Here is a 21,543-nt window from a genome sequence, read left to right on the forward strand (position 1 = left end):
TATTTCATGTAAAAACGATATGGGTTATGGATGACCTGTAATTTACATTTACATTACACCTTTTTGATACCCTGTATTTCAATATAAATTGGAGTAATAGTCTTTATAATAATATTTCAATAGCGCTCTTTAAAGTCTCATCAGCAAATTAATTAATAATAAGCAGTTGTCAAGGTAGTTAAAGCACCATAACCTTTTCAATAACAGAAATAAAAATATAGATTATTACAAAACATTCGATTACTCTCCATTGCCCCAATATTCATACAAAAGATGTAATAATTCGGAATTTGTAAGGCTCCTCGATGAAATCTGAATCAGAATTTGTGGTTTTCATCTGTTTCGCAGATGGAAGGAAAAGGAATCCAATCGAATTCGCACTCATAAAGCGGTTGGGTGGAGAAAGGGGCGACAAACCACAGCACAATGTCATTAGCGCATGTTGGTCTCCTCTTTCACTCGTTATCTTTGTTTGAGTCCGTGTGCGTGTGTGGGCTTGGCAATAAATTTCCAATTTTCGTGCAATTTTCGCAGAACATGCGGCACACATACCTATAGAGGTGGTCCGTGGCTCGGAGAGTTGGGCTGTCGGGTTGTTGGGTTTTAGGGGCCAGCCTGGCGTACTCATAAATACATTGACCAATAACATAATTTTTGTTTGTGTTGGTATATTGCCAAATGACCTCGTTACCCCGGTGGGAAAACGTGGAGCAATCGAGGGGCAAGCGAAGCAGGAAAATCACTGCCACAACACGACACAAAAAGGCGACAAAGGGAGCAAACGTGCGGCATATGTTGCTGTGTGGGTGGTTATGAGGAGAAGGCGGAGGGGGCGGAGTAGGCGTGTCCCTGGCCCTAGCGGAAGTCAGCTGAGGCCCCTCAACGTTCGCTTCGCTCGCAGTGCGGCATTATAATTAATGGGCATGTTGGGGCATGCGACCCGCATTTCCCAACTACCGACCTTTCGTATGCGATTTGGGATATTAAACGGCGAGACAGAGACAGAGACAGTTGGCTATGAATACGACATGTAGTCCCAGCACTGCCCACTAGGTGGAGCCCGTGCGGCGGCTGCTGCTGCTGATGATGATGATCACATGCTATTAAACCGCAATACAATAGCAATTTTCAAATAAATGATTTATGGCTCTGGACATGACACACACAGCTGTCGTGTGTGTGTTCGGACTGCTGGCAAATGCCAAAACTGCCGCAGTCCGTTGCTGCCATAAACCAAAAGGCCCGGCAAAAAAAAGGGGAAAAACAGGAAAAAGAAAGGGAAAAGCATGAGAGCCAGAAAAACTGAACAAACCGAGAGCCAAATGCCCAGCGGAAGGTAAGAGGTGCTGACTGAGATGCTGAAAGTGGGTGCCGGTGGGTTTTGATGCATGGCCCAGGGTTCAGTAAGTCGACTTCGGCCGATTCGGCCAATTGTTCGGACTGCAGTCAGTGAATTAAGCCAGGCCAATTGCCACATGGCCGCATTGTGAGCCAAGAATTTCCCACGATTTCCTAGCACTTTTTAGAAGGCATACACTTCACTTTCGATGAGTGATGATGGTAGGGCCTCTGTTCTCTAGACTACAGGTACTCATAAGCTAATATAAAAATGTGGTATTAACCTAAAACTAAATAATTAAAATTCTATACTCAGTAGTATTAATTTAATAGGAAATATTATAAACTTAATATTTTGTAGTTTCATTTGAATACCGAAAGTTGCAATTTAATACTTTTAAGAGTATTCATTTAATACTCATCCTATTGATGCAAATTTGACACTCAATAGTGTAGAATTCATGTAACAATAGTTTCGTTTCTATGACTATTTTTTTTGGGTTTAGCTGACTTCTCTGAACGACAGTCTTGCTTTGGGTTATATCCATTAGGTTAATCGTCTAAGATTTTGATCAATTTAAGCGGAGAAATCCTGCAGTCATAACGTCACTCCTGTGCTTCCTGTCCAAGTCGCTTTCGATTGATGGAACTGATGTGAGATTGTTGCCCAGGTGTTATCCTCCGATGCTCGTCATCTTCCAGTTGGCATGCCCATCTACTCACATATCACGTGCTGGCATGTGTACCCAATGTGAGGGATGGCAATCTGTTGATTTGGCCACTTGGCGTGGCACACTTTGCGACTCAAAGCGGGAAAACTGAAAGTCGAGAGCCGAGAAAATGATGATTCCTCCTTCTGGCGGCGACTCCCCATTCAGCCTCCAGCCGCTATTAAGTCATAACATTTATATTTGCCTTTTTTATACCCTGACAAATCAGCGCACAGAAGTGGAAGGAAAAGTTGAAATGCTGAGAAGGTAATGGGAACGGAAAGGGGAACTGTCATTGCCAAGAAGGCGACGGGTACATTCACCTGTCCCAAACACACAGCTACACACCCATCACCCATCAGCCATCAGGCAGCCACGGTTATGTCTCCATTTGGTGTGCGTTGTGCTGCTGCTGCTGCTGCTGCTGTTGTAAATTTTAATGCAAAACTCGTTTATAAACACACAACCGGCAAACGAGGCGAGTGGAAGGAAGGGCATATTCAGCGGGGAGAAAGGCAAACGACATCGTCATTTTCTGCTCAAACGTTTGCGTGACAGCACCACCCAGCAAGTCGGCCGCCCAATCTCTAACCACCCATCTCGCACCACCCCCAAAAACAGCCATCATTTTACCGCCACCCCCCGGCGCCACCCGCCAAGTTGGCTGCCATTTTGACAGATGCCAAACGCAAAGCGAGCAGCAAAGCCCCACATTTTTTATTTGTCTCTCTGTTGCTGTTGGTTTGCTTGGCTGGAAGGCAAATGGCCGAAAAGCTTACCGAATCATCGAAGGGAACAGATACCCTATACAAATCCGCCTTAAGGAAAATTTGATATGAAACGATGAGCCATTTTATGTGGCATCAATTTTGACTCGATATGCGGCATATCAATTCGATGTGCTCGAAATGTTATCAATTTGTGCCTTTCTCTCTCCCACTCATGTCACTTTAAGCGCTATCCCGCTCTATTTTGAATTAAAAGAATTAGTTTTTCTCGCTCCCACTCACGTAATTTAAGTCGCTCTCTTTTTTAAAGTCATAGAATCTCCGAGAGAGAGAAATTGACAAAATTATATTATTTAATATCAATTTGACCAGTATTGCATGGTAAAAACGACATGCGTATAAATACCAGAAATTTACCATGAGCATATCGAATTTTTCCCGGCGTCTTTCCTTTCCAAGAAATTGTAAGAAAAGAAACATTTACCTACCTATTTTAAAAGTTAATAAACGAAGTATTTTAATAAGTAGATATAAATTACATAAATAATTTAAGAACCTTATGAAATTAATTGTATTTCGGTTATTAGAATGTAGTTCCTAAATAGCAATAATTAAGTATTTTAGAACATTTTATTACCTCTTTGACATTAGTTGGTATTGAAAATAAACATTGCCAAGAAAGGCAAATGGAATATTTTGCAACACACAAAAATGGCAATATTCCCAGCGTTATAGGGTGCCAATAACAACAACCAGGGCGAAAACAAAAGAAGTAACCTGCGGGGCGAAGTTTACGGCTCTGCCTCGGACCATCGTTAGTTGGTTTTTACGACTCGTAACGCTCCTGACCCCCGACCCCATACCTCCGCCTCCACCTCCACCTCCGGTAACCATAAAGATTAATACCAAAGACCCAACGCCATCCGGAGCGATAACAGTTGTGAGGTCATTGCAGTGGCTCGCAAACTGTGGCAATCGTTATTATTGCAATTTCATTAGATGAAAGCCGCAAAAATGAAATAATTAATGGCAGAGCGAAGCAGAAATAATTGTTCGATGCCCGGGGGGGTGGTAATTCCCGGGCTCCAAAACGTCCAAATACAAAGCGGAGTGGGTGAGGGGTTAATGATTTATAATTTATCGAATTGAACAAAAATTATAACAATTAAATGGCGAATTTCGATTGCAATGGCAATCTAAGCGCTCAATTAATTACTAATGGGATTAACAATTGGAGACAAAAGAGCTACTTAAATGGAGGAGAGTGAGGAATGTTAAGTGGAGACGTCATTGAAGCGGGGAATTTATTCAAAATGTTACCTTATTGTCTGGCAAACAATTGATGGGAATGTAGTGGAAAAAAAAATAAAATGTATTGAAACATATGCTTTTCACGGTAATAATGTTATAATGACATTCTAGATAATTATATTGCATTCTTGTTGCATTTGATACATATGTTGCTTCATATTTTACATTGATCCGCTGCCAAAATCTGGAAATTTGAGCCAACCCGAAAGAAAAAAATTAGATATGAAATAGGTTCATTTCTACCTTATTTCATATCAATAAAAACCCGATATGATTAATGTCAACTTGATATTTTATCATTTCATAAAAGTTATCAAAATACTCTTTTGAAAATACCAAATTTAGTATTTTTTTAATTTTTATTGTAAAATAAGATAAACATAATCTTCACTAATGTCTAAATGATATGAATAACATGATCTTTTAAAAATATCAAATTAATCTGAACATATCAATCTGATCTTTTGTCAATTTTTTATGAAATGGGGGAAAAAACCCCATAAAAAGTTTTGCAATTGCTTAAACGTGCCGTTTGGGCCGCATCATAAACTAGGAGCAAACTTACACACTGATCTGCCTTTTCAGTTGGGAGCTTTAAAGGCTTTAAGTTCGAATTGCATTCCCCAAATGTCAGGCATTCTGGAGGAGGTCAGGGGCTACGGGGGGCCAAAGTGCAGGGGTGGGGTTTTCGTGTGCCACATTAGCCACATTCGGGGGCTTCTGCATTTTGAATTGCCTACTTTTCGGGGCAGCCGTTTTGGGGCCCTAATAACTTACGGCTCAGCGGTAAAGGCAACAACAGAAAAGTTAGCTGCATTGTTCAAGATTTGTTTCAATTTCCACATGCACAACTCGGGCTTCCTTTAGTGCACCATGGAAAATAGCTACATATATGTACATACCATCTCATACCATCCCATTTCATGGCAACTGCTTAGATATGCTGGCCCTGTGCATGTATGCAAATAAGCAACAACAGGCAACAACTGCTTGGCATACCATTCCAAATGATCTAATGAAACAACAACGGAACGGGCAACAACAAAGACACATCAAAATGCCACACGAAAGTGGGCGAGGAGGGAGGCAGGAAAATGGCAGGAAAGCTCAAGAAAAACTCCTTTTTGTGAAGAGTGAAAAAGGAAAAACGAAAAAGAAAGAAAACAGGTTAAGCAATGGGGTAAAGGGGAACGTAAAAAGTGGAAAATATGCTGATGGAAGAGAGGAATGAGAATAAGAATAAGACGAAAGGAACATGAATGAAAAACCAACCGAAAATGGAATGGATAAATAAATTTACGCTCTTTTAAATTAATGTACTGTGATTTTAATTTTGTAATATTCTTTTGTAATATTTTAAGTTCTTTTGATATATTTTATTTTTAAAATATTTAGGTCTGAATGCCAATCGATTGGGAATTTAATAACGACCTATACGTGCTATATATATTCATATTTCGATAAATTTTATCATTATTTGGGCCAAAAAGGCAACCATGCGTTATTAAAAAATGTATTTGTAAAATAAAATGTGTTAAAAAACATGGAAGTCAACGAGGACCCCGAAAAAAGAATCGAGCTGAAATGGAAACATCGTTTTATCCCCTTACCCCCGAGATAAATTTAATCAAATTTGTTGTCCCTTAACAAAACTGTGGAAATCTTGTTAAATTTTGCATTGGTAGCCGGGCTCCCCTTTCGGCTTCTGTTTCTGTTTCAGTAGCTGCAACTGTTTTACTGCGGCTGGGGCATGCAGTCCCCTTACCCCTTAACCCCTTAGCAACCCCCTTAGTCTCTCAACCCCATGCCAACCCCTCCCTCAACCCCCGGGGAGTTTTATCAATGCAGCGTCAGGCGACGCCAAAGGCGACGACCAAAAGCAGTTTGCGGCTGGGCGGGAAGGAGATAGAGATAGAGATGGAGATACAGATACAGAGAGAGACGGAGGATGCAGCATGGCGGAGGGCAGAGCGAGAGGGTCAGAGGAAGCTGCCTTGCGGCTGCCGGAAACCGCAGAAACCGCTTTAGCCGCAATGACTGCGCTTGCCATGTGCCCTGCATTGCCACGCCCCCTTTGCCAGCCGCCCCCTTAAACCATCCAACAATCCGCCCGCGAGCCCTTTTTCAACATGCATTAAAAAACCAAAAAGAAGAGGGGAAAAAAAGAAAAACTCACTGGAAAAAGGCTCGGGCAATGCAACAAAACCAATGTGAGAATAAATCATGTCAAATGTGAAGAGGGCGGTAGGAATTTAAAGTCAGAAATATGGATTTCATTCTCCAATTTATATGAAAAATTCAACATAATCTCCTTTTTAATCTTTATTCAAGTGCAAATATTTATACGTTCGCAATCGGGCGCATTACCATTCCACATAATTTATTTGATGCAATGTGATAAAAAAAGGACACCAAATGTCTACTTGCATTTCGTTTAATTGTTTGTTTTAATGATGAATTATATCGGGAATAAGTCGCATTTATTAAGCAAAAGCTTGGGAAAGTCAGTATGACTATTTAATAAATTTGTAAAGAATTTCGCCACAAAAATAACCAAGACAGACAAAAAAAAAACCCGCCGGGATCAAGTCGATATGGGCATGGTAAATTTCCGGTATTTATACGCAAATCGTGTTTACCACGCAATACTGGTAAAATTGATGTTAAATAAGATTATCACTCGAAGATTTTAAATTTATACGAAATAGATTTTCTTGCAGTGTAAAATCTACAAGCACGCATGCGATTTCCTCGATTCGCAACTGTGCAAATGCAGTTTTGGTCGGGACAGCTTCTTGCTCGTGGTTTTGGCTCCACTGGAGATTGCGATGGGGGCCTGAAACTTTGGCAACAGGACCACTCAACAGTTGTACTACCAACACACACCTTCTTTTCCATTCCCCTTCTTTAAATTCGATTGTTTAAGCCACTTAATTAACTCTTTTGGCCATTGTTGTTTGACGACTTTTTTGCCGCGCCATATGAATTATATTTAATAAGTTGAAGTGTCGGGGGCTCCATTCACTCCACCCGCAAAACGCTCACCAATTTTCCAGCCACGTAACTGGAGCAGAAATTAGCACAGAAAATGAAGGGGGAGGAGGAAAAGTGGTGCTGAGCAAATACGACATTCATTTTCCACCCATTTTCCCCAGTTTCCACCACTCCCTCCCCTCGTGCGGTCAATTCAACGCGAAATTCACGGGTTTCCTGCAACGTGAAAACAGCCGGAAAATTATACGAAAAAGGGGCAGGGAGCGGGGGGCGTGGCATGGGGAACGGTTTCCGTCGGACGTCGGCGGCCAATTGCCACTGACCGAAAAATCGAGTAAAGAGAAGCCAAAGACAAAGTGCAGCCGGGAAATTGGAGGATGGTGGAAGGGAGTAAGATAGATGGAAGGCAGAAATAATATTGGTTTAGCTTCTGCAGTTACATGGTGGGAAAAACAGCCAGAAGGTCTTTTCCAAGAAGGTGGAGTTCATAAATTCTGAAGCGGACAGCAGAAGGGGCGTTTTATCCCCCTTTCTCGACCATCCCCTTTCGAGAACAACAGAGAAATTCCCAAAAAGAAGTCATAGATAACAGATTCCTTACCATATCTTAGCATACACTGTATTTACGATATATCGCCATCGAATAAATTGCACAAAAGTGCTGCACTCACCTGGAAAGAAACAAAAGGAAAAAGGATTTCGATTAGTTAAAGTAGAAATATTCTTATATTCCCAAAAATCACAGAGGGAGCTACGGCTAAATGTCATGCCAAATGAAGAGATATAGAGTAATTTAATTGAAATATACCGATTTACAAAGGACAAAAGGCACTCAGCTCGACTCGAATGACCAAATACTGAATGAAAACCAATTTCAAAATTGAGAGCAGCAAAATGACTGACATGTGAGTGTGCCGAATACCAAATAACTATAAATTGCCATCACTATATGAACTGGGTTTATGCAGAATGCTTTTCATGTAATTACAGATTTCTGCAACGGCAGAATTTAATAATTTTTATAAGCAGTACTGTTTTCTTTTTTCCCATTTTAATAAGATTCATTATCTGTTCCGCATAAAAAGTTGCCCATTTTTATTTCACGTACTCTGCAGCTCATGAAATTCGCAGCATAAACACTGTGGAACGAACTTGTGTTTGTGTATGATTAGTTTATTTCGGTTGAAAGCCATGCAAATGAGACTCCGACTGAGGCACGCACAACAAACTGAAACTGAACTTTCGACTCAACTCCCATGTAGGTGGGGACATTTCTAATTATTTTGCATTTTTCAGTCCGGGGTTGTGGAGGGAAAGCAGCAGACAGGAAATTAAAATTAGAATGAGCAACAAAAATAATCAACAACGGGTGCGATTTAACAGAGTACAAAAGTTGTGTATGCGCCTGATGTTAATAAAGTTTATTCCAGCATTCAAAGGAGTTTCAATGACCCAATTTTCGGAACAGTTTTCTACGTCCTCACCAAACCATATGTTTTTTTTATTTTGCCAAAGAACTCTGCTCTAATAGAGCAATATTAAAGGAGTAACATAATTTTGTACACCAATAAGAACATGATATGAAAACGACATTCGCATAAATACCAGAAAAGTACCATGAGCATATCGATTTGATCCTATTCCCGAAAAATGGCAAAAAAATAAAATGTTTTGAACAGATTATAATATAATAATTAAATCCATGTTACTTTCCATGTGATTTTGGAAAAATTAAAATTTTCCCAATTTTCATTTTTTTTATATTTTCATAATTTTTTCCGAAAAATGGCAAAAAAAATAAAATGTCCAGGTTTTAACGCCAATTGCTTGGAAATTTAATTATGAGTTCAGAAAGGTATGACAATCCATATTTGAAGCAATATTTCCATAGTTACGGTCAAAAAACGAATTCTTTTTTGTGTAAAATTGGGATTACCTAAAAAATGTTAACTGTTAAATTTGACCCTCTAAAGTCAATAGCCACATGTGCTCATAAATCTCAATAGGGCCAACAATAAGGACACACATATCTGAACGATCTGAGCCATTAGGCTGATTTGACTCCAATTGCAGCCACCCTGCAGGCGAAACAGATGGTGCCCAACCTCATTACAGCTTCTGGTCATGTGAATCTAATGAAATCTTATGACCAAAAAATGTGTCTAGAAATTTGCAAAGATGTTTGCGCCACTGATGATGATGCCACACAGTAAAAACAGTAAGCGACTGAAAAGAAGTGGGGGTTCCCCCCGCACACAGGACACACAGCACACACAGGAATAAAGCAAGGACATTCTATGATATATGAGATAGGAATAGAGATACACACACACACACATGCGACAGCGTATATTTATATTTATACATCCATATAGCCTTCCTCATCCTGTTTGTGTGCGCTTTCTATGCGTTATGATTATATCTTAATGAATGTTTTGGGGGCAGCACATAAATCAAATTGCGAAAGCGCCACAAGCAGTTGGACAATGGGACAAAGGACACTCTATCGCCAAGGAGCCTACGAAAACGAGGCAAATGGGCGAGGATAAGGAGGCGGGGAGGAAAACCACGGAAAATACTTGGTCTAATGTTCGCGCCGAGGAATGCAAAATCATAAAAGGATCCTTTTCCCCTCTCCCTGCCAGCTCCATTTTCCATTTCCACTTCTCTTTGAGCTGTTCTAACGCACTTAGTAACACGACAGCTTGGCAAATGTTTGGCTTTCTGGTTTGATTTCCATTATGGCTCTGATGCTGGTCACTCATCTCGCTCCACACAAAATCCTGAGTCCAAAAAAGCTGAATACACAACAAAACAGTCAGAAACTGAGAGCATAATCTTATTTGCAGAGACGGAGGAAAGTCTGTCTGCTTAATAGAGCTGTCAACTCGGGCGACGATCTCAACGATCTCTGAGTTCAGGGGGTTCAAGGGGTGGCCCCTTTAGATTCCGCATATAATTTCCCAAATCTTGGCTGTCTCCACTTAACCCGGATAAATCCTGCCATTCCACTCTAGAAATCACTTCTCCCCCTTCCTCTTTCACCGAAAGTGATAGCTTTTCAGTCTAATGGAGCTCCAGCCCCCCTCCGATTTGCGATTTCAGATTTCCGATTTCCATGTCCATGTCCAGCAAAAGGGGGCTGCCGAGCTGCTAAGCTGCAGACTGAATTATGCACAGCTGTGAGTTATTTAAGCGTAAACTATACACACAGCAGGTGGCGATGACACCACCCCCTCACAACTACTTTTCCCCATTTCCTATTTCTCATTTCACATTTCACATTTCCATTGCCTTTCAGCAAATGCAGCTGCAAATAGAAATAAATGTCATTGTCCGAACATTCATATATGCATCTGTACAATCTGTATCTATATTCCTCTGTTTCAGTGCGTGTGTGCATTCAATGGATGAAAGTCTGGTATTGTCAGTGTTGTTCTTGCTGTTTTTGCTCTTCTTGCCGGCGAACAAACGAACAAATGACAACAAGTGCACAGAAACTACATGTTGGGTGACAAAAAAAAAGAGAGAACACGGCGGAAAACTTACAGGGAGAAGAACAGTGGGGAAGAATCAAATAAATGAAATGAAATAAAATGAAATCAACAAAAAGTCTGCGGCAAAAAAGGGCAAAAACCAGAGTCGTTTCGAGGGGGGGCGGGGTGCAAAAGGGGTAAACGGGAAAAGGGGGCTCTGCGCGTGCAGTGTGGCAAAAAAATGGCAACAACTTTTAAAACTCATTAAAATTAATGAAAGCCACGCACTTCAGGCCGAGGCCCAGAAACAAGAACCAGAGGCGGCGGAAGGGGGAAGAGAAAAGGGGGTCGGCTCAAGAGGCGGGGCGCAATTTGAGGGGGGTTTTGGCTGCTGGAGATGCACATGCAATGGCGCCTGTAATTATACAAGTGAGCTAGCATATTGCAACTGAATCTCGCCAAACCGAAAACCAACCCCCAACCCCTCGAATGGAATACGTTGCCTGAAAGTTCATTAAAACAAATTAAAAAGCAAGAGAGCAAAAGGCAAAAATGGGAAAATTGTCGGGGCAAACGTGCCGGAAAGTAGGCAATAGTGCGGGGTCACCACGTGAAGGGGGTTGGGGTCACCAGGGAAGTGGTAGCGTGTCAAATGATAATGGCGAAGAAATAGCTGATGCTGGTGGAAGAAAAAAAAGGAGACACAAGAGGGGGAAAGAAAGCCAACCTTGAAGGCCAATGTGTCAGGAGGTTATCCAGAATGATGGTGGTAGCTCGACATTAAGTACAAGAAACTGGAGCCGAAATGGGCAAACTTTAAGGTGAGAAATGCCAAACCATCCCCTGGAAAATTCGAATAAAATTGGAGAAGGGGCGGTAAGGGAAGACAAAACGGAAACGGGGGAAAGGCCAAAAGAAAATGAGAAAGTGTAAAAAATAATGAGAGCGAATAAAATACCCCGAAGCAACACTTTCTCAATTAGTTGGAACTGCAGCACTTGCAGATGTGGAATAAGAAATATAAAAGATGCACAAAGTACTGGATGCAGGCGAGAAATGTTCAATTACTCGGGAATATTTTAAATTCTTAATGAATTTTAAAAGGGAAAATTAGAAAAGAATTCGTCTGCAAGAAAAAAAATGAAGAAATATAAACAAGGACTGAGACTGGGAAAAATGTCTAAATAGATTGAAGAAAAACAAGGCAAGGCAACGGAAGGGAAGGGAAATGTCTTTAAATAAGACTTTGCTAATTGATTTTAAAATGCATTTCATTCCGGCATTTAATTAGAAACGAAGAGAAAGAAAGCGAAAATCAAGAGCAAGAACTTTTCTCCTTTCCAATTAGTTAAAAACTACTAGAAGGAGTCGCTGGCCCCGATATGATGAAATCTCTACACGAGATTTACATAACAATTCCCCAACGGATATTACGTATACGCAGGGTGGCCCCGCGCACACAAATACATGCCGTTGTCTTGCGTGCACGTGGGCACTAACACAGCAGCAACAACAAGGACAAGTACAACCAAAAATCAATCGCATAAACTAACCAAAGGCAGGGTCACACCCAAGCACCCAAACACCCAAAACACCCGACTTTCCCCAACCATTTTCACTTCCCATGCATAATCGAGCGACGTCAAACAAAATTTCACTTGCCAGACAAACAGAGACGTTGTCCAAAACTGACAATCAAAGGCGTCGGCAGGAAGGGGGGCTAAGAGGGGCTTCGGGGTGCCTACAACATTTTGACAGCAATCTCGCAAACACGCACACAAGCCGAGTAAAATTCTCGGCTCAAAGCTGGCCACAATTACAGCTTTGCCCAGAAGGGAGTAGGTAGTAGGTAGGCAGTAATGGGAACTATAATGTGTGCACTGCTTACCTCATTCGCCACCCTGTGTGTATATGTAAGCACCCCCTTCACTGTTTGCTGCTGCAGGGGCAAAGTCAACAAAGCGCGTAATTTACATTTAAGAACTGCTGCAAAAAGAACAGGAAGCAACAACAACTGGCAACTAACACGAACAATGCATTTGAATTGATGTTGTTGCTGCTGCTGCTGCTGCCACTCGGGAAACAGAGCAAAGTGCAACAAATGGGAGGCCAGCACTTGAAACTAAATTGTTTAATTATGATAATCAAGAGGGGAATTAGGCGAAGGAGCATCGACAAGGGGAATGAGATGGGGGATAAATCGTAGCCATATGGCGATGCACCAGCCCCCCAAATCGATTTATAGCCAAGTATTCAATTTGGAATTATCAGCATTTTCCATTATTTTCCCTTGTATCTGCAGTTTGCGAAATCAAATATTTAGTTGTTAATTCCTCATTGTAATTACTGCTTAATGTGAGATCCCTTAGATCTTGGATAAATAATAAGCATACGTTTTTCTAATTTAATTCATTCAAATATAACCATTATAATTACGTTTAAATGCTGAAAATTACAGAACAATAAGCAGTGAAAGGAAACGCTCGATTAAGATATAATAGAATGCAAATGTTATAATGCAAAAATGGCTCAGGGACATTTCAGGGGTTAGCGCAATGATCTGGCCTCCATAAGAATGCCTGGTAATTGCAACCCCGCACAGCCAACGAAATGCAATTTTAAAGCATACTTTGGGGGCAACGAGCAGAAGAGAATACTCGCATACACTTGTGCAACTACTACTTTTTTCCCGTTTCTTTATTTTTTTTTTTCCTAGTTTGCTGGTGCTTTGTGGTGCGGCAGACGAGCGTGAATTTTAGCTTAGTAATTAAAGTCTAATGGTTAACTGAAGCCGCCGCAGGCCCTCACACACGCGCCACACTCACAAATGAGCAGAGTTGCAACTTGCCGTCGCATGCAACGCTGGGCTTTAATTAATGTCAATGCTTGTTGACAACTCTGTATGCGCTGAAATGTAGGCAAGGGATTTCAGCCCAGGGCCCGCCGCAGGCGAGCGAGCGAGACGGCAGATGGGTGAACGAGACACGAGACAGTTGCAGAATGGAAAACTTTTCGCAAAAATTCATCTGGAATCTAAAACTGTAACTGTGCGCCCACCCACACTCGTTACACGATTAAAAAAAAAAAGATCATGGCCATACAACACAGACATTCTGCTGTCCGTAAGAAGCGAACATAAAAGGGAAATGGCCGAAGTTCACATATGTTTCACAGGATATTTTTGTGGTATTTAGAAATGTTCATAACTCCAAAAGGGAAAACCAGCATATGAGTTGCTGACAATTTGCCAGCCCTTTGCGGTCCATATACGGTTTTGTTGAACTTTGAACAAATAACCACTGGCCAACTCTAGTTTAGATTAATATAGTTGGGAAAGAAATAAATGGAAAATGAAAGAGACAAATTCTTTTTTTACCCAAAAAAACATACACCTTCTGATTTTCCACTACTATGAAAATAATGAGTCAAATATGAAATTAACCTCTTTGTGCTCGAATTCGAGCTAAAGGGAGTGCGAGGGAGATGCAAGTATGCAATCGTCAAAGCTACTAGCGCCATCTAGCGGCCATTTCATTTTTATTTACTCTACGAGTAACGTATATAATTATCAAAAATAAATATGTCTTTCTAAATCAGTCGGAAAGTGACTGGAGTCTCTTTATTAACATTTTAGAAATCGATTTAAAAATCAATATCGCATTAAAAGATAAAAACTTTAAAATTTCTGACCAATTTTCGAAAAAAAAAACCTTATACAACAGTATATATAACAATTTCTGGCCAAGTTTTCAGCATTCCAAGCCATAAGCTCTATATTTAAGTAAAATAATACCCGCCTTTTAAAGATAAATAGCTTAATGGCATCGTAATTACGGACAACTTTATAAGTAACTCACGAAGAGGGCCCATGGTAGATATTAACTTCGTGATGTGTCTGCACCTCCGAGGATCCATCAATTATTGAGCCGGCGTCATGAGCTCTTAATAAGCAATCTGTGCGTCAGTTCGATCCCGCCCTTCGAGGGATAAGTGTATGTGTCGGGATGGGACCTGCACTTCACTTCAATCAATCAAAATGCACCTCAATCCCCGGCATAATCCACACGGGCAGGATGCAATTTTTGCCATCCAGCAAGCGAGTGAGCCTGGTACATACGGGGGAGAATCGAGATTGGGACCGGGATTGGGATGCAAAGGGGCTCCTCTGGGCCGTAAGGCATTCATTATGCAGCCCCCACAGTGGGTAACTGCAGTTGCAGTGGCTCTGTGAATAGTGAATACTGAATAGTGAGTAGTGAATAGTGAATAGTGCCACTGCCGACTTTTGCAGCTCTGATTTATGCGCGAACACGTCGACAAGTCGATGGTGGGAAAGGGGAGAGGAGAACCTACAGCACAGGCCAAATTACAAGAGACATTGGACGGCGGTTGTTGTCATGTTGTCGACTTTGCTAAGACAGAGCTTAGCTAATTGCGAAGACAGCAACGGAGACAGAGAAGAAATCAAAGGCAAAGGCAACGGCAAAGCCGGCTGGCAAAGTTGGCCAACAAAAACTCATTAATAAGCCGACAGCTGGCAGAGAAATGGGTCACAGACACAGGATGTGGTGCTCAGGATGCTTCCAAGGATGAGAGGCTACGAGAGCCAGCTACAAAGCTGTAGATTGCCGTGAAGAGCCTGGCAAACAGTTGCATTCTAATGAAGACACTCGCACACACACACACACACACAGCTAATTAGGCCTGGACCACGCCTCCTTTTTCCCTCCCCCTTTCCATCCCCATCACAGCTAATTTGGCATATTTTTTGTCTCTCAGACTGACTCGCTGGCTAAAATGAATTTAAATGCCTGGCAAAAATTATGCTGGCCAAAAAGTTTCGAGTGGACTTCAGGCTAAGCTCCAAAGTGGAAGGCACTCCAAGGTAGATGGCCAGTTCAGTTCAGTCAGTGGAGCCCGTTCAACCGGACAGTGGCAAATGCAATGAAAAGTGCCGTGGAAATACGAATTAATATCAATTTGATACGAAATAATATATATTTAATATGAATTAATATCAATTTGATATGAATTATTTTAAATAACTAATTTACCAATTAATTTACAATTAATCTACCAAGGATGCGAATTATTAAAACATTTTTTGTAATATCCTAGAAATTATCGTTTTGCTTGATGCGAATATCAAACATCTTTGGAGCTTTAGAATGATTTTTTTAGAGTAACTGTAGGAGTTTTTGAATATCTAGGCCAAATATCTCTAGCCAAAAGCCTCTATTTACCCAGGAAAAATTCGATTTCCGATTCATCGGAATCCGATTTCAGCCAACTCCGATCTACACTCATAGAAATTTTTACCCTAAATCGCCCTAAAAAACTGACTTTTCGCCCGTGGATTTAGAAAATCGCCCATAAATCGTATCCGCTGGCGATTCGCCCGTGTATTTAGAAAAATTTTCTAAAAAATGCCGATGGAAATTTGGTTTAATTTAGGGTGATTTTTCTTGAAATAAGAAATATTTTCCTGTTTTTAGGGTAATTTGCCCTAATTTTAAGGTGTATTTTTCTAAAATTAAGGGCGAATTTTCTGTTTTTATAGGCGAATGCCCTAAAAAATTAGACAATTTGAAAAAAATCGTGTTTGAGCATGCTTAACTGAATTTGGGAAGCATGTTTTTTTTTTAATCGTCTATATTCTGGGAACTGGGACTGCTTTAATTAAACAACACCGGCGGAGGACACCGTTTCATATTATTGTATTGGTGTGTAGCTTATATGGGAGCCGCGTTAAGAGGGGGGCCCGATCTATACAGCACAGCCGTTAGAACTGAAAAATCATGTTTGTAAATGAATTAGGGAAATAAATATGAGGAGATAAAACAACTTACTTTTTTTTTGGTCATTGCGAGAATCGAACCCACGACCTCTCGGTTTAGAGTCTAACGTCCTACCGCTGCACCACAGACCCCTCGCGCAAGACGACTAACAAACTCTGCACACATCTTATTTTCTTGAGGTCTACGTTATAATATGACTAAAGGCAACTAACCCGTATATTTTTTTCCTGACGACTGTGACAATTAGTCCCGTTTTCTTGCCCGCAAACACAAAGTATGCTTTTAACTCAGAACTCCCATACGTTTTTAAGGTTTAAAGACTACTTTAATTTAAAATTCGGACGAAAAAATGTCCTCAGTATTATAATGTTTACAAAAAAAAAAAAAAAAACATAAAAATCAAGTTGAATCACACAGGGTTCGAACCCACAACCCCACGACCTTAGTCTTCATATAGCAAAGTTGAAAGCGCAAGTGATTAGACCGCTGGGCTACCGAATTTCACACTTTTGGAGTGATTTTTAAGGCGAATCGCCCTTGTATTTATAAACATTTTAGAAAAAATATTAGGGCAATTCGCCGTTGGATTTAGAAAAGGTCAAAACGAAGCAAATCGAAAAAAATCGCCCTAAATATTAGAAAAATAGAAAAATTAACCCTAAAAATTTTTTTTTATGGTCACCTGCCTTAAATTTATGGCAAATTTGTCGTAAAAATAGAAAATTTTTCTCAGTTCAAAGGCGAAAAATTTTTTAGGGCGATTTTCTAAAATGTAGAAAATTATTTTTATGAGTGTACAGCAGCTCGGCCCAGGGGATTGCGTAAGACTTTCAGGCATTGGCTGGGCTCAGCCAACAGTTCCTGCAGGGTATAATGAATTTAAATGTCGCACGAAAGTGCGCTACACCGAAATGACATTACGTATTCGCCCCGGTACCCCATTACCCATCCGCCCCGTTGGCCGAGGGCAAAGTTTACAGTTACCAGTTTTCGCCGTATTCCTTGGCCACTCCTCTCTCTCCCCTCGCCGCCCTCTTTTATGCTCTGCAACTGTGTCTCTTTCGGCTGTTTGGGTACATTCAAATTCATGGCGACGGCCGCCAGGTGGCGCTGCATGTGTCAAACGGCGCGCGGCTCATTTCGGGAAAATTGTGTGGGCGTGTCGAGGGGGGCAGAAGGGGAGGGGGCGGAGGTCAGGGATCCAGGGGTCAGGGGCGGGGCGCATACAAACAACTTGCAACAACTTTGTGCAAAAGTTTTTCCCTTCTCTTCGCTCTTCGCTCGTCGTCGTCACAATTTGGGTTTTTATTTTTTTTTTTTTTTTGGGTTGCTTGCGCACTTTTTGGCATTACTTCAGTGCCACAGCGGCCAGGACACACTCAGGACACGCCCCTTTCCCGCCCGCCACTGCCATTCCCCATGCAAATAAATTCAAATATGCGCTCTGCGCCCGCAGGTTAAATAAATTTGCGTCGTCCTTTCGCGCTGGCTAGCATCTCCATCCCCCATCCCCTATCCACATTCTCATCTCCATCTCCATCCCAAAAACATTCCCATTCCCCGCCCCCGTCCTTGGCCACCTCATCATCATCAGCCATCCGCTGGAGGAGTCCTCGAAAGGAAGGTCCCAGCTCGGGTTTCGCTCTGGTTCAGGTTCGCGGCTCTCGCGAGGCCCTCTCTTTGTGTGCCCAATCCCGCACTGAAATTTATGTGGAATAGAATTAAATTTACACTGTTCGGGGCGCCTTCACCCCCTTTACCCTGCCCTTTGATCCAAACGAAGCTATTTAAGCTGCCTGGCGGAACGAAGAAGGTCCCCCCAAAGGACCTCCGAAATAAACTGGACACGGGACCCGAGGACCGAACTGAGGATGAATTGGGTCCTTGCCATGATTAGCAAGGATCCACCTAAAGTAAACAGTTTCACGATAAAACAATGCAAAATAGACTAGTTTGGGACTTCACCAGGTTCATATTAATCGAAAGTTAATTGGTTTGCTAATTTTTAATGTATCATGCAAATAAAATGTTTATATTTATATAGTTAAATATTTAAAACATCACTATTATTATCACAAAATTTATTTAACTTCGTTTAAATCACTAAGGCATTTTGATTCCAAGACCAATTTGACATTTATCTCTTTGAAAAAAAGCTTTTATCACAAAGTACTTCGCAACTATCCCTTCCGCTCCTCAAAAAGACTTTTAAATTAGTTTAACATTGCCCGCCGTTGCTCTGCCTGTAAATTCCTGCCCACTTGCAATTGATATCCGAAAGCCGAGAATAACTTATTCTAATTTATGGTGACCCCGCATTGCCACGGGCATCTCTCACCTGTTTGATATCGCAAATTTACATATAAAACGGGCTGGAAAGGTCCCGGGTATTTCGCCGCCCCCTGCGAAGCCCCACAACTATGTGTGTATATACATAATAAACATCTCATCAACTTCTAAGCGAAGCGAGGAAAAACGGGAATTCGAGTACATTTTGAAAATGGAGGGAGGAGGAAGAGAACCTGGGTTTTTTGGGGTTTCTGTGTTTGCGGGAGGGTCTGTCAGTTGAAATGGTTGGGGGGTTGTGGGGCTGGTGGGTCGATGGGTTGATGGGCGGTGAAATTAGGCAAACGTTGAGAGTTCGAAAACCAGGCAAACATTTCACAAAATTAAACACAAAACACTCACACACAAAATGGATGGGAGGATAAACACACAGAGAGAGAGAATTAGAGGAGGAGAGAGACAGAGAAAGTTCTCTGTGTTCACTTTTCCTCTTCTTCGGGCACAACTCAAACACAATCCATCGCGATTTCACTGGATGCTTTACTGACACACAGAGAAAATTTATCTTTACAACTAGATTTGTTTTTAAAATTTTCCATATTCATCTATAAATTTAAAAAAATTAGAGATTGTGTTTATCTAATTTTACGTTACGTTTATAGTTCTTATGATATAACTAATATGATAAAATATCAAGTCGATAGTTTGAATCATAAATTTGACATCATCAAATCGAGTTTTTATTGATGTGACCCATTTTTAATCCATTTAATTTCCTGTGTATTAACTTATATTTCTGAGGACTTCAGCTCATTTTTTCTCTGTGCAGTTACCAAAAAGTACTGCAGTCATATGAGCTTTATTCAATAATCTCAAAAAGGGAAGCGGACGGAATGGCAAGGAGGGAGGGTAGGGGTGATGGCATAAATCCCTCTAAGCGCAAATGGGCACATTCGATAGGAGGATAGCGTGATCGATGTGAAAGCGGACGCTGAATCGCATCTCAGCCATCGAATGCGCATTTTAGCAGCGTTTGCAGAATAAATCGATTAAATCGTCTTAAATTTTTCATATACCCTATAGCCTCCCTTTTCCATTTCCATATCCATTCCCATTCGCAATCCAAAAACCCATACACATACCCATGGCAATTGCCATTGCAAAAATGCCAGAATTTCCTCTGCAATTTCCATAACGAAAATGAAATGCCCCGAGAATATTGACCCACGCCCACTGGTCGCCTTGGCAACTCTTCCTTTCCGCTGACCCAAAAGCCCGAATTTTCGGTGGAAGGACAACTGTTTGCTTTTTGCGCATTTGATGAGCTCAAAACTGCAGAATTATTTCGAATTTTTACATATATCGGACTACCATGTGCCATATGCCATACATACAATATGATTAATTTCCCCCCGAAAAAACCAGCCACTTTGTGGTGTTGACTCAAATTCCAATTTCAAAATCGATTTCCCACCGTTCAACCTAGCAATTTCACCCACGGTGCGGAGAAGAGAGGGGGAAGAACTCAATCGAATTTGCCACCTTTCAATATTTGGCCACTTGCAGCTGTCACAAATCTCCAAAAATATGCCAAAAATGTTGCCCGGACAATGCAATTAAGTTTCTGCCGAGCACCGGCCTCGACCACGTCCTGTGAAGTGACACAGATACGGATACAGGATGCAGGATACTTCTACAGATACAGATACAGATACAGATACAGATACGGATTCTGCATCTGCATCTGAATCCGAGTCGGCGACCTGCATCTGCATCAATGTATGCGGCTCAATCATGTAATGGCATTTCTACTGGGAATACAATCCACTGAATGATTTATTGCACCACACGGACGACACTCACACACACACTCGCAGTCACGGAAGCAATTGAGTTTTTGATTTCCCAATTTTTCGATTCCTGTTGCCATTTTGCCGTTTTGCCGTTTGATTGCCGGCCAGCGAATATTACGAATTGGAATACCTAATAACCAGGCAAAAGGATTCAGAATTTCACTTTCACTGCTGTGGTCTCCGTTTTACCTTTGAATGCCATTTACTCTTCACTTTTTTTAAATATATTGCAGTAACTGGATGGATTTTTTGGGGCCTCGACTGCGATTTTATTACCTCTTCAATTTAATGACTTTTTCTTGCTAGATTCTCTATTTGCAAGCCACAAAGAGGAAATCTGACCACTAATCAGAAATGCAACTAATAAAACCAATTTTGATTATTTTTTTCTGAACTCCGGATTAACTGGAAACTTTGTTCAAGACATTTATGGGATAAACCGAGAATTAGCTCTAAAACAAAATGCGATGCGCTGAGGAAACTTGCTCCTAGAGGCGCCTTCGTTTTTATTGGCCTCCTCCAAACGTAAGTTCAGTCGCTCAGCATTTGATCAGCCTGGCGTCTAGCAGTGGTTTTCCCGGAAAACCAGCTCCCCTGTTTTGCGGCTATCCAGGAGGATGAAAATGTGGATGAGGGGCAGGAGCAACGGATTGTCACCGGTCGGCGTTGCCTTGGTTATTAAACTGCTCGGCACGTTGCGGTTAGCCAACAGCGCTGACGACGACGACGACTAAGCCAAATAAGCAATTTAAAAGCCACAATGTCAGAGGAAAAGCCGAGTCTGTGGCCGAGTGGCAACTTGGCTAGAGATGATGAGGAAGTGGCTCTGGAAGCGTAACCAAATGCAGCTAAATGCCACACAGCTAAATGCGTTGGTTTGTTAAGAAACGAGGGCGGAACGTGAAAATAAATGGCGGCAATAAAAAGTGGGCGGAACACTTCCCCTGAAGCTTACATATTTTATCGTTGAGGGATATTAAATCGGTAAGTTTCACCGATAATTTAACACAAAAGTAGTTAAATTTTCTATCCCTGAATTTAAATGATTT

General features: G+C 41.3%; 1 protein-coding gene across 11 annotated transcripts in view; it reads right to left on the reverse strand.

The window, feature by feature from the left end:
- The window catches only part of X11Lbeta, a 95,371-nt gene that overhangs the window by 52,991 nt on the left and 20,837 nt on the right, over window positions 1-21,543 (reverse strand). The window lies entirely within an intron of this gene.

This window comes from Drosophila takahashii, chromosome X (genome assembly GCF_030179915.1).
Source record: "Drosophila takahashii strain IR98-3 E-12201 chromosome X, DtakHiC1v2, whole genome shotgun sequence".
NCBI classification, from domain to species: domain Eukaryota; kingdom Metazoa; phylum Arthropoda; class Insecta; order Diptera; family Drosophilidae; genus Drosophila; species Drosophila takahashii.